This window comes from Biomphalaria glabrata, chromosome 17 (genome assembly GCF_947242115.1).
Source record: "Biomphalaria glabrata chromosome 17, xgBioGlab47.1, whole genome shotgun sequence".
NCBI classification, from domain to species: domain Eukaryota; kingdom Metazoa; phylum Mollusca; class Gastropoda; family Planorbidae; genus Biomphalaria; species Biomphalaria glabrata.
This window is the reverse complement of record NC_074727.1, coordinates 7770734-7783506: the sequence shown is the minus strand read 5'-3', so window position 1 is coordinate 7783506 and position 12773 is coordinate 7770734. Positions and strand designations below refer to the sequence as shown.

Genomic DNA, 12773 nt, shown 5'->3' with positions numbered 1-12773 from the left:
ATTCGTAGAAAATCCTTAATATGAACGACAGACATTCGTAGAAAATCCTTAATATGAACGACAGACCAGTTAGAAGAGGCAGGAAGGACTCCTCATGACACAAAGAGATGGCTGCCTGGTCGTGCGGTTTGCGCGCTGGACTGTCGTTTGGATATATCGATGGTCTCGGGTTCAAACCCTGCCCGCCCCCATCCCCCGTCGTCCTGCGGGAGGTTTGGACTAGGAAGTAAACTATCTTCAACTCAGAAGGAACATCCGAAACATGTCAAACATTTCAGACCAAACAAAACAAAGTGCTAACTTAGAAGGTAAAGTGCAATATAAGATTTTATTGCCAAGTTAGAACTGCTTGTGTGGGAAAGCCATACGATTTAAATATCTGGAAACCGGGTTAACATTTATTGTTTTCTTTGACTGATGTTATAAAGCGTAATTTTTCAAAAAACCCACACGAGGGAAACCAAATTTCACAGACTGATACGCATGTTGACATTCTAGACATTGAAAAAGAAAAATTATCAGCTTAGTTTGTACTTCCTGGTGTAAGAAGGGAAAAAAAAGAACTCAATATTAAAAAATTTTAAAGAGTGAAAAGAAAAAAGAATCACATTCAAAATTGAAATTTGAAAAACTTTGTAAAAAACCTTCAACGTGTAGAAATAGCGAAGTGTTTTGTTTGTTTTGTAAAATGTTTTACATGTTTTGGATGTTCCTTCAGAGTTGAAGATAATTACTTCTTAGTCCAAACCTCCCGCAGGACGACGGGGGGTGGGAGCGGGCAGGGTTTGAATCCGGGACCATCGATAAATCTAAACGACAGTCCAGCGCGCAAACCGCACGACCAGGCAGCCATCCATCGTGTTATTTTATTTGAAAGTATTAAAATGTCCACACAATTTATTGACTACTTTTGTAATAACACAAGAAGAAAATCTCCAACGCTACATAATTATGCTACATAATTTTAAATATTTTTGGGGAAACTGATAAGGTGTATATAAAATCAGTTTAGATAGTTCATTTAAAAGGAACAAAAAAAAATAATTTTTAGAATATTAAAAGTATCTGATGCATTTATTAGAGATTTTCATCACAAGGTCCTTGGAGTTCGCGAAGACCTTCTTTTAGGGAACAGAGTCAGACGGAAGAAGAAGAGGAAGATAGAGAAAGTGATGGGAAGACATCGTGAAAGAATGAATGGGCCTGCCTTTATTGAAGTTCTAAGGCAAAGGACAGAGAATGGAAAAAGACGGTTGACAGATCTTGTGCGGTGCCGCAACGTTTCAACAGACTAAGGGATAGGTGAAGGTGGTGATCAATATAAAATAGCTATTTGCTGTACAGAATGATAAGCTATGTCTTTTCAAAGGTCTATGTTGTACTTTATTTTGCGAGGCAAAATCAGATACGTTTTCTCTTATAGCACAAATTAATTACCAAGCTGATATCAACGCAACAAAGCTTATATCAACTCAACAAAGCTTATATCAACGCAACAAATCTTATATCAACGCATTAAAGCTTATATCAAAGCAACAAAGCTGATATCAACGCATTAAAGCTGATATCAACGCAACAAAGCTGATATCAACGCAACAAAGCTTATATCAACGCAACAAAGCTGATATCAACGCAACAAAGCTTATATCAACGCAACAGAGCTGATATCAACGCATTAAAGCTTATATCAAAGCAACAAAGCTGATATCAACGCAACAAAGCTTATATCAACGCAACAAAGCTTATACCAACGCGACAAAGCTTATATCAACGCAACAAAGCTGATATCAACGCATTAAAGCTTATTTCAAAGCAACAAAGCTGATATCAACGCAACAAAGCTTATATCCACGCAACAAATCTTGCACACGTCATTTCTCCCATTTGACATTCTTGAATCAAGTTAAAACTCTGCACAATTATTCATTGTCTATGACAACACATGATTCAATCAAATAATTAACCAATTATTTAATTAACAAGTGGTTATTTATAATTTTGTTTTATACATTAAATGGAGAATAGAAACCTTCGTAAAATAAAATCCATACTTTTGAAACAATGTTTTTTGTTTGGTGTAATGCACAAATTGTAAGACAAATTTCCTTACGGATAATAAAAATTATTATTATTATTATTATTATCATGAAATGGGATTTGTCAAAGAAAGAAAAACAACAAGCCCAAGTATAATATCTTTGTTGTTATGGCAATAACTAAGATTTTATTTTTTAATTTTACTCGCTTAAAATATTTTTAACTTATATTGATTTTTTTTTAAAGAAAGAATGTAAAAATTAAAATGACCTCAATTTTATAGAAAATTAAACTTATTTAAAGAAATTATCACGTTAATCAAATATTTTTTAGCGGCTGCCGTTCATTGTTCTGACTATGTTTAGCATGATCCATATCGATGAGTAGGATGTCAAACAGCAGTGATTACATTCTAGGTCATTACACTATATAACAAGTGACATTTGTAAGGGATGTCATCACGTTCATCTCATCGTCATCAGCTGTCCCTTGACAAGGGTTCTGTGACGTCGGTGGTGCTGTGACGTAAGGGTGTTGTGACGAAAGGGGTGCTGTGACGTAAGAGTTTTGTGACAGAGGGGCCCTGTGACAGAGGGGCCCTGTAACTGAGGGGAGCTATGACTGAGGGGAGCTGTGACTGAGGTGTTCTGTGACTGAGGTGTTCTGTGACTGAGGGGCTCTGTGACTGAGGTGTTCTGTGACTGAGGTGTTCTGTGACTGAGGGGCTCTGTGACTGAGGGGCTCTGTGACTGAGGGGAGCTATGACTGAGGGGAGCTGTGACTGAGGGGAGCTGTGACTAAGGTGTTCTGTGACTGAGGTGTTCTGTGACTGAGGGGCTCTGTGACTGAGGTGTTCTGTGACTGAGGGGAGCTATGACTGAGGGGAGATGTGACTGAGGGGAGCTGTGACTGAGGTGTTCTGTGACTGAGGGGCTCTGTGACTGAGGTGTTCTGTGACTGAGGTGTTCTGTGACTGAGGGGCTCTGTGACTGAGGGGCTCTGTGACTGAGGGGAGCTATGACTGAGGGGAGCTGTGACTGAGGGGAGCTGTGACTAAGGTGTTCTGTGACTGAGGTGTTCTGTGACTGAGGGGCTCTGTGACTGAGGTGTTCTGTGACTGAGGGGAGCTATGACTGAGGGGAGATGTGACTGAGGGGAGCTGTGACTGAGGTGTTCTGTGACTGAGGTGTTCTGTGACTGAGGGGCTCTGTGACTGAGGTGTTCTGTGACTGAGGTGTTCTGTGACAAAGGGGCTCTGTGACTGAGGGGCTCTGTGACTGAGTGGAGCTATGAATGAGGGGAGATGTGACTGAGGTGTTCTGTGACAAAGGGGCTGTGTGACTGAGGGGCTCTGTGACTGAGGGGAGCTATGACTGAGGGGAGCTGTGACTGAGGTGTTCTGTGACTGAGGGGCTCTGTGACTGAGAAGCTCTGTGACTGAGGTGTTCTGTGACTGAGGGGCTCTGTGACTGAGGTGTTCTGTGACTGAGGTGTTCTGTGACTGAGGGGCTCTGTGACTGAGGGGCTCTGTGACTGAGGGGAGCTATGACTGAGGGGAGCTGTGACTGAGGGGAGCTGTGACTAAGGTGTTCTGTGACTGAGGTGTTCTGTGACTGAGGGGCTCTGTGACTGAGGTGTTCTGTGACTGAGGGGAGCTATGACTGAGGGGAGATGTGACTGAGGGGAGCTGTGACTGAGGTGTTCTGTGACTGAGGTGTTCTGTGACTGAGGGGCTCTGTGACTGAGGTGTTCTGTGACTGAGGTGTTCTGTGACAAAGGGGCTCTGTGACTGAGGGGCTCTGTGACTGAGTGGAGCTATGAATGAGGGGAGATGTGACTGAGGTGTTCTGTGACAAAGGGGCTGTGTGACTGAGGGGCTCTGTGACTGAGGGGAGCTATGACTGAGGGGAGCTGTGACTGAGGTGTTCTGTGACTGAGGGGCTCTGTGACTGAGAAGCTCTGTGACTGAGGTCTTCTGTGACTGAGGGGCTCTGTGACTGAGGTGTTCTGTGACTGAGGTGTTCTGTGACAAAGGGGCTCTGTGACTGAGGGGCTCTGTGACTGAGGGGAGCTATGAATGAGGGGAGATGTGACTGAGGGGCTCTGTGACTGAGGTGTTCTGTGACTGAGGTGTTCTGTGACAAAGGGGCTTTGTGACTGAGGGGCTCTGTGACTAAAGGGAGCTATGAATGAGGGGAGATGTGACTGAGGTGTTCTGTGACTGAGGTGTTCTGTGACTGAGGTGTTCTGTGACTGAGGTGTTCTGTGACTGAGGTGCTCTGTGACTGAGGTCATCTGTGACTGAGTGGCTCTGTGACTGAGGGGCTATGTGACTGAGGTCTTCTGTGACTGAGGGGCTCTGTGACTGAGGTGTTCTGTGACTGAGGTGTTCTGTGACAAAGGGGCTCTGTGACTGAGGGGCTCTGTGACTGAGGGGAGTGTTAGACACCTTATTTATATAGGTTAGTTATTTAGCGACGCACCATAGGAGACGCATATTGAACGGGACTAGTGACGTTTGGGATATGTTGGGTTAGAGACTGGAAAATCAGTTAGCGATAGAACATTCCAGGGTAACGACGTGTTTAGTGACAGAGACTTCTACTGTGGCCTTTTATCAGAATAAATCCATGTACAATTGTTCATCAGAGTTGACTACATCTCTTCACTTGTTAAAATAGATGTTGTATAGTCCTTGTTTGGATTGTCGTTCAACTGCACGTAATACACCCGAACAATTACACCCAAACGATTGCAGAGTAATTGGTTGACTTCAAGACAGCCTGAACTAGCAACATCACAGTGGCGACCCCGAACCTCGAAGCCGGACCCCTGATGAAGCCGAACATCGAACCGGACCTCGAAGCAGAACGTTTACTCAGGTGAGGGTCGTGCACTCGAAGATATAAGATTTCATCGGAGTACGGCTGAACACAGCATCATCGCAGAGTGACTTTGTTCTAGATCTACATGCAGTCGTCGCCTGTTTGATCGCACGTTCAACGAGCCGTTAACTCAGGGTGACCTTCGTCAGGACCGTAATCATCGCAACGTCTGGTCTACTTAACCAGTATATTATCAACGCCTGATCTTCATATGCTGAATCGACCTACAACCAGAGAAACCGTTCATTCATAACGGGTGAGAGATCGCTAGTGAACCTGTTGGACATATTTTTTCTTCGTCGTAGGAGCCACATCGAGTATCAAGTTTTACCTCGTCAGTTTCGAGAAGGACAGTTTGCCCGCTGTCAGAAGTATTGTGAGTACTACAAGTTTGGTAGCTAACTAAATCGAAATCGCTCTGTCGTCTTACCCTTGGAGAGATTCTTGTGGAGCAGTTTGCTCATTGAACCGGTTGCTTACCACGTTTATAACGGTCACTGTGTTTAACCTTTGGAAGGTTAGTGAAGTAATCTTTATCAGTACTGAACATTGATATATTTAGTATTCGTCGGTCTAGACCATACCTAGACTTGTTAGCAGTGAAGTTGTGGAAACAGCTACATCCACTTAATTTCGTTGAAAACCGTTAATCGTGTAACGGAACGTCGTCGGAGGTGACCTTGGTTTCACCCAGTCTACATTGGACAGTTTGGTCTAGTGAAGCAACGTACAACAGCAAACTTCGTCGTACTACCAGAGTAGCAGCAGAAGCAGTGAACTATTTTAGAGAACCGTTATTCGTCAGCCCAGATCAAGTCATCGTCAAGAAAGCCGTTATTCGTCAGCCCAGATCAAGTCATCGTCAAGAAATTCGTTATTCGTCAGTCGTCCAGATCAAGTTGCCGTCAAGAGACTGTTATTTGTCAGTAGTCGTCTACACAAGTCAAGTCATCGCCAGAAGAACCGTTAACCTATTCGTCAGTAACTGTGTACACAAAGTCGTCGGAACTACACATACGGTCATCAACAGTCATCGAAGAAACTGGGACATTTTGCTGTGGCATATCAGGACATCTGTGGCATTACGTGGGATACGGGTAGCACCGGAGAACAGAGTCAGAACTGGAAGAGAGGCAGTGGAATTTGTTGTGATCTAGCATATTCGGGAGTCCGAACAAAGGGATCTTTCTTATCAAAAGCTAAGTGCCATTTTTCTTATTAGTATATGTTTAGATTGCCCTTAGAAATAGATTTTGTCTAAATTTGGTATGTTAGCCTGAGTAAAATCAGGTGGTGCTGAAGCCTTAAACCCGTTCGGGGTAAAGACATAATTTAGATGAAAAACTATATTATACGTTTAGGGTTGTAATTTGTTTTGTTTGTGTAAACGTCATATCCGTTGTTGCCTGGTTACTTCGTGACGTTATCATTGTGTGCCATATTGTCACATCCCAACCCATAGCGATAGTCTCATTTAATTATTTCATTTGTTTATATTATTTTAAATTATTTATTTTTATTAATTTAATTAGATCTGTATTTTTTTTTCACTTAATGATAGAAAGTGCGGGTAGGATTCTTTTACTGTGAATCAGACTAAAATAATTTTAGTTTGAGCGGTTAAAATCAAATATGATTTTGCCATGAGAATAATGCCGAAACTGGCTATGTAGTCAAACACTGTCGTCTGGCTAAATTTAGATCTACAAATTGTACATCTCTTTGGTACATTTGATTATCTAGACTCTAATTTGAAATATTATGAATTGAAAAATGAATGAAGGTAGTACATTCTAGATATATATATCTTGTTGAAGATATATTTGACATTGTATACACATATTTGTTTCGTATGGTTAAATAGAACCATAATCTACTCTAGATCTAGACTCTAGACAGTCTTTGAATTTACTCTAAACACTTCACTGTAACTTCAGTCATACCAGGTTTTAAAAGTGATCATAGTTATTCATACTAGATCCAAAAGTTATAGTGCTCTTGATAACTAGATCTAAATGGTATTATTATACATACTATAATATACTAAATTTAAATTTGTGTGATACTAGATCTAATATGCAGATTTGAATATAACTCAGACTAGATTTACTCATTTACTAAATCTATAGATAGAGACTTAAACTTATATAAAAGTTTGTAAAAACTTAAATATAAAATAAGTACAAAGTATAGCCATAACCAATATAGGCTAAGTAAAAATATATATAAAATATAAAATACAATGGCTACATCATCATATGTGGACCTTAAGGAGGTTAAGGAAACAGCTATACAGGATGGAAAGGCCATGGAGTTAAAAGGAAAGGATTTAGCAGCTTATGTACAGCAAGTTGTGAAGGAAGAAACGGAACGTCAAAGACAAGAGATAGAGAGACAGAAAGAAGAAAAAAGACAAGAGATAGAGAGACAAGATAGGATCAGAAAGGAAGAATATGAGAAGCAAAAAGAGGACCAAGAAAGGCAGAGAGAACATGAAGCTAAAATGGAGAAGATGAGATTGGACGCAGCACAAACCAGAGCCCAAACTGAACAAGGAAATAACACAAATAACTCAAATAATTATACCACTCAAAGAGACAACCCTAATTCGCAAACATGGCTAAAAAGAAAAATACAAAGTTTTGATGAACAGAAGGATGACATTGGTGATTTCCTGAAAAGATATGAGGCAAAAATGTCTACATTTAATATGCCTGAAGAAGAATGGTCTGAAATACTGATAGACTTTGTTCATGGTCAAGCTCTAACAATATGCCAAAATCATGACCATCATATTGATGATAGCTATCAGGTCTTAAAAAGAGAGTTATTGAACGCATATGGTCATAATGCTACAACTTTCAGAAAGAAATACTTTGACAATATACCATCATTAGGAATAGAACCCCAAACTACTATTAATATGGAAAAGGATTTTTTCAATAAGTGGGTAAAATTAGAAAAAGTGAATAACTCTTATGAGGGATTAAAAAATTTTATTCTAGTGGACAACTTTGTAAATAAATGTGATCCTCAATTACAATCTTTTATTAGAGAAAGAAATCCAAAAACTATAGATGAAATAACAGAAATAATGAGAGTTTACAAAAATGCATATCCAAATAAACCATTTTCTGATAGAGATAAGAGCAAAGTAGATTTAATAGGATACACCAAAGAAAATGTTGATAGAAGTAGAAATAGAAACAGATCAAATAGTGGAAATAGAAAATATAGTGAAATAACCTGTTTTAAATGTCAAGGAAAAGGTCATATAGCAGCTAACTGTAGAAGAGGGAATAGCAGGTCTGGAAGTAGAAATAGATACAATGAACAAAATAACAGTAGATATAGGAGTAGAGATAGGAATGACAGGGGAAATTATAGATATAGGAGTTACAGTAGGGAATACAAAAATAAAGGTACAGATAGGATATATTTCATGGAAGGAAATAGGAACAATTTTGCAGTGTACCCAGGGTTTGTAGATAGAATTCCTGTGGAATTAATCAGGGATTCAGGTTGTAACACTTTGGCAGTAAAAACTAAATTTGTCAAACCTCATTGGTATAAAGGGTTTACTAAGAATGTAGAACTAGCAGATGGCACTGTAAGGGAATTTAAAGCTATAAGGGTGTACATTGAAACTCCATTTTTCACTGGTTATTGTGATGGCATTGCAATACCAGAAATGAGATATGATATGTTGGTAGGAAACATAAAAGGAGTTAAAGAATGTTCTAGAAAAGAATTAGAAGACTGGCAAAACAAATACAAAAACATAAGACAAAATCATGAAAACATAGAAACACAAAATATAACAAGTATGGTAATAACAAGATCAATGGATAAACAAGATGAGAAACAGGAAAATACAATAAATGTAATAAGTAAGGATGAAGAAAAAGAAACCAGTAAAGTAATACAAATAGAAAATACAGATGTTAAGGAAAGAGAGATAGAAAATGAAACACAAAATAGTCTTGAAACACAAATATTTCAAAGTGAAAAAGAAACAACACCCACATTTGCATTAGAACAAATGAATGACAATATTATTGGGAAAATTTATTCAAGAATATCAGATAAAAACAATAATAACCCAATGGAGAAATTTTGTATAGAGAATAAAATATTATTTAGACAAACAAGTAATGATAACAAGAAAATAAAACAACTTGTCTTACCACAGAAATATTGGAAAGATGTTTTAATCATGACACATGATAATAATTTAGCAGCACATAGGGGAGTAAAGAAATGTTATAGGAATTTGTCAAAACAAGTATTTTGGCCCAAAATGAAAGCAACAATCAACAAATACATAAACTCATGTGACATATGTCAAAAGAGATCTAACAAAAGCTTAGTGAATAAAGCACCCATTCAAGAAATGGATGAACCTACAGAACCATTTCAGAAAGTATCTATTGATTTAATAGGTCCTTTAATTCAAACTGAAAATAATAACAAATACATTCTTACAGTAATAGACATGTTTAGTAGATATCCAGAGGCAATCCCATTATCAAATACAAGTGCAGAGAATATCATTAATGCCATAACTCAAAAAGTAATTACAAGACATGGTATACCTAAAATTATATTGAGTGATCAGGGATCTCAGTTTAAGTCAGAACAATTTAAGAAATGGACTAAACAATACAATATACAACATATATACTCTTCGGTTTACCACCCAGAGAGTAATGGTTTATGTGAACGATATGGTGGTTCATTAAAAAGATCACTAACAAAAATAATTCAGAATAATCAGAACAAGTGGGATCATTACATTAACTATGTACTATTTGCTCATAGAAACAACATCCATGAAGCAACACAATTTTCACCATATGAAATAATACATGGAAGAAAACCTAGAGATGAATTAGATGTTTTTAAAGAAAATCTAATAGACAATGAGAATAAATTAAATAATGACAGTAAAACAACAATCACAACAGAACTGAAAGAAATATGGACTCAAGCATATAACAACAATAAGAAGTACAAACAAAGTGCTCATGAGAATATAAATAAGAAAAGACAATTGAAAACACTAGAAGTAGGAAACAATGTATTAATATTAATAAATGACCTGAAAAATAAAATTGGTAAACAATGGAAAGGTCCATTTAAGGTGATAAAACAAATTAATGATGTGAATTATCAAATTGAAATAAATGGGAAAATTAAAACATATCACATAAATAATTTGAAACTGTATTATGATAGAGAAGATGAGTTAATACAAAACATTCAGGAGGAAATAGAAAATACATTTTCAGAAAGAGAAGAATGCTTAATGATAATAACAAATGAAAATCACAATGAAAATGATATTAAGGAAATACCTGTAATAGAAACAAAAGAGAATCAAACTTGGCAAAAGATTAATCTTAATAATTTAACTAAGGAAAAGTCAAAAGATATAACTAAAATAATACAGGAATACAAAGAAATTTTTTCCAGCATACCAGGAAAAACTAATATTATTAAACATGACATTAAAGTAACAGATCCAAAACATATCAAGCTTAAGCCATATAGAATACCACTACATTTACAAGACAAAGTAAAGAAAGAAATAGACAATTTACTAGAATCAGGTATAATTGAGCCATCAACATCTCCTTATGCTTCACCAATTGTGATAGCCAAAAAGAAGAATGGAGATATAAGGTTATGTATTGATTATAGGAAACTTAACAACATCACAGAATTTGACCCATATCCAATGCCAAATATAGAGGATATTTTACATAAATTAAATGGAGCAAAATTTTTTACTAAATTGGATTTAACTAAAGGTTATTGGCAAATACCTTTAACAGAAAATGCAAAACCTTACACAGCATTTGTAACACCATATGGTATTTTTCAATGGAATTATATGAGTTTTGGATTAGTAAATGCACCAGCCACATTTAATAGAATGATGAACATGATAATTGGAAACAAAGAAAATGTTATTTGCTATTTGGATGACATATGTATTTTTAATAATAGTTGGGAGGAACATTTGGTAGATGTAAAAGAAGTGTTCAAAATAATACAAGAAAGTGGACTTACAATTCAAGCAGAAAAAGTAGAAATAGGATTGGAAGAAATAATTTTCTTAGGACATAAAGTAAATAACAACATGATTAGCCCTATTGAAGATAACATAAAGAAAGTACTTAATATTGAAATACCTACAACAAAAAGACAAATTAAAAGCATATTGGGAATAGTAAATTATTACAGAAAGTTTATAAAGAACTTAGCAGAAATAGTGAATCCACTAAATGACTTACTTAAAAAAGGAAAACCTCAAAAAGTAGTTTGTAATGAGGAATGTGTGAAAGCTATTGACAGAATTAAAGATGTTTTTAGTCATGAACTAATATTAAGGCTACCTGATAAAGACAAAATATTTTATGTCACAACTGATGCATCTGGTAATGCTATTGGTGGTTGTTTAATGCAGAACTATGATAACTTACATCCTATATTATATGTAAGTAGAAAATTGTCAGAGGCAGAGAAAAAATATAGTGTCATTGAAAGAGAAGCCTTAGCTGTAATATGGGTAATTACTAAGCTAGAGAGCTATCTAATAGGAAGGAAATTCATATTATTAACTGATCATAAACCTATTCAGTATATACAGCAAAAGAGCATGAAAAACAGTCGTGTTTATAGATGGTTCTTAGCACTACAAGAATATAAATTTGAAGTGAAAGCTATTAGTGGATCTGTGAATATTGTAGCTGATCTATTGTCTAGAATGACATTGAAGTGAAATAATTTTGTAAATAAACTATGATTATATTGAGTATGTAATATATATTAATATATTGACACCATTTATATGTTATGAAAAAGGGAGATAAGTAAATTTGATGTTAAGCATTTAAAAGTAAGTATAGATATTTTTTTTTGTGTGAATCATTTCATATATCATTGACGAAAGTTAGTTCTATGGAAAAGGGTGAGTATAAAAGAAAAATGGACAAAAGCGTATAAAAGGGTGGTAAGAAAAAATTTATTGAATGTGTAAATAAAGTCTATAATTGTTTTTTGAAATGTTGTATTTTATCAGATTACTACCAGTGAAGAACATTTGTGAGTGTATGACGTGCCCATAAGATGCCACATTTTCCTCCATAATGAACTGTGTACTAATGAAGATGATTCTGGAATGTTATGATGAACTGTGTACTAATGAAGATGATTCTGGAATGTTATGAACATTGACATTGAATATGAGGAACTGTCAAGTTAGGATGAAGATGTCAAGATGAAGATGTCAAGATTTTATGTTTGTTTGTCTTCCCCTTAAATTGAAAATGCCCTTGTAAGACTTGACAGTAGTGGAAAAATATTGACATATTTTTTTTTCAAGGGGGGGAGGAATCTGTTAGACACCTTATTTATATAGGTTAGTTATTTAGCGACGCACCATAGAAGACGCATATTGAACGGGACTAGTGACGTTTGGGATATGTTGGGTTAGAGACCGGAAAATCAGTTAGCGATAGAACATTCCAGGGTAACGACGTGTTTAGTGACAGAGACTTCTACTGTGGCCTTTTATCAGAATAAATCCATGTACAATTGTTCATCAGAGTTGACTACATCTCTTCACTTGTTAAAATAGATGTTGTATAGTCCTTGTTTGGATTGTCGTTCAACTGCACGTAATACACCCGAACAATTACACCCAAACGATTGCAGAGTAATTGGTTGACTTCAAGACAGCCTGAACTAGCAACATCACAGGAGCTATGAATGAGGGGAGATGTGACTGAGGTGTTCTGTGACTGAGGTGTTCTGTGACTGAGGTGTTCTGTGACTGAGGTGTTC

The 12773-nt window shown here is 36.6% G+C and overlaps 1 long non-coding RNA gene across 1 annotated transcript; it reads left to right on the top strand.

Annotated features, from left to right (window-relative positions):
- The first annotated feature begins 4481 nt into the window (after positions 1–4481).
- On the top strand, positions 4482–12529 carry LOC129923691 (uncharacterized). Its single transcript, XR_008775691.1, has 2 exons — positions 4482–6705; positions 12010–12529. It is a non-coding gene; the product is annotated as an uncharacterized LOC129923691 (long non-coding RNA).
- Positions 12530–12773: the final 244 nt, after the last annotated feature.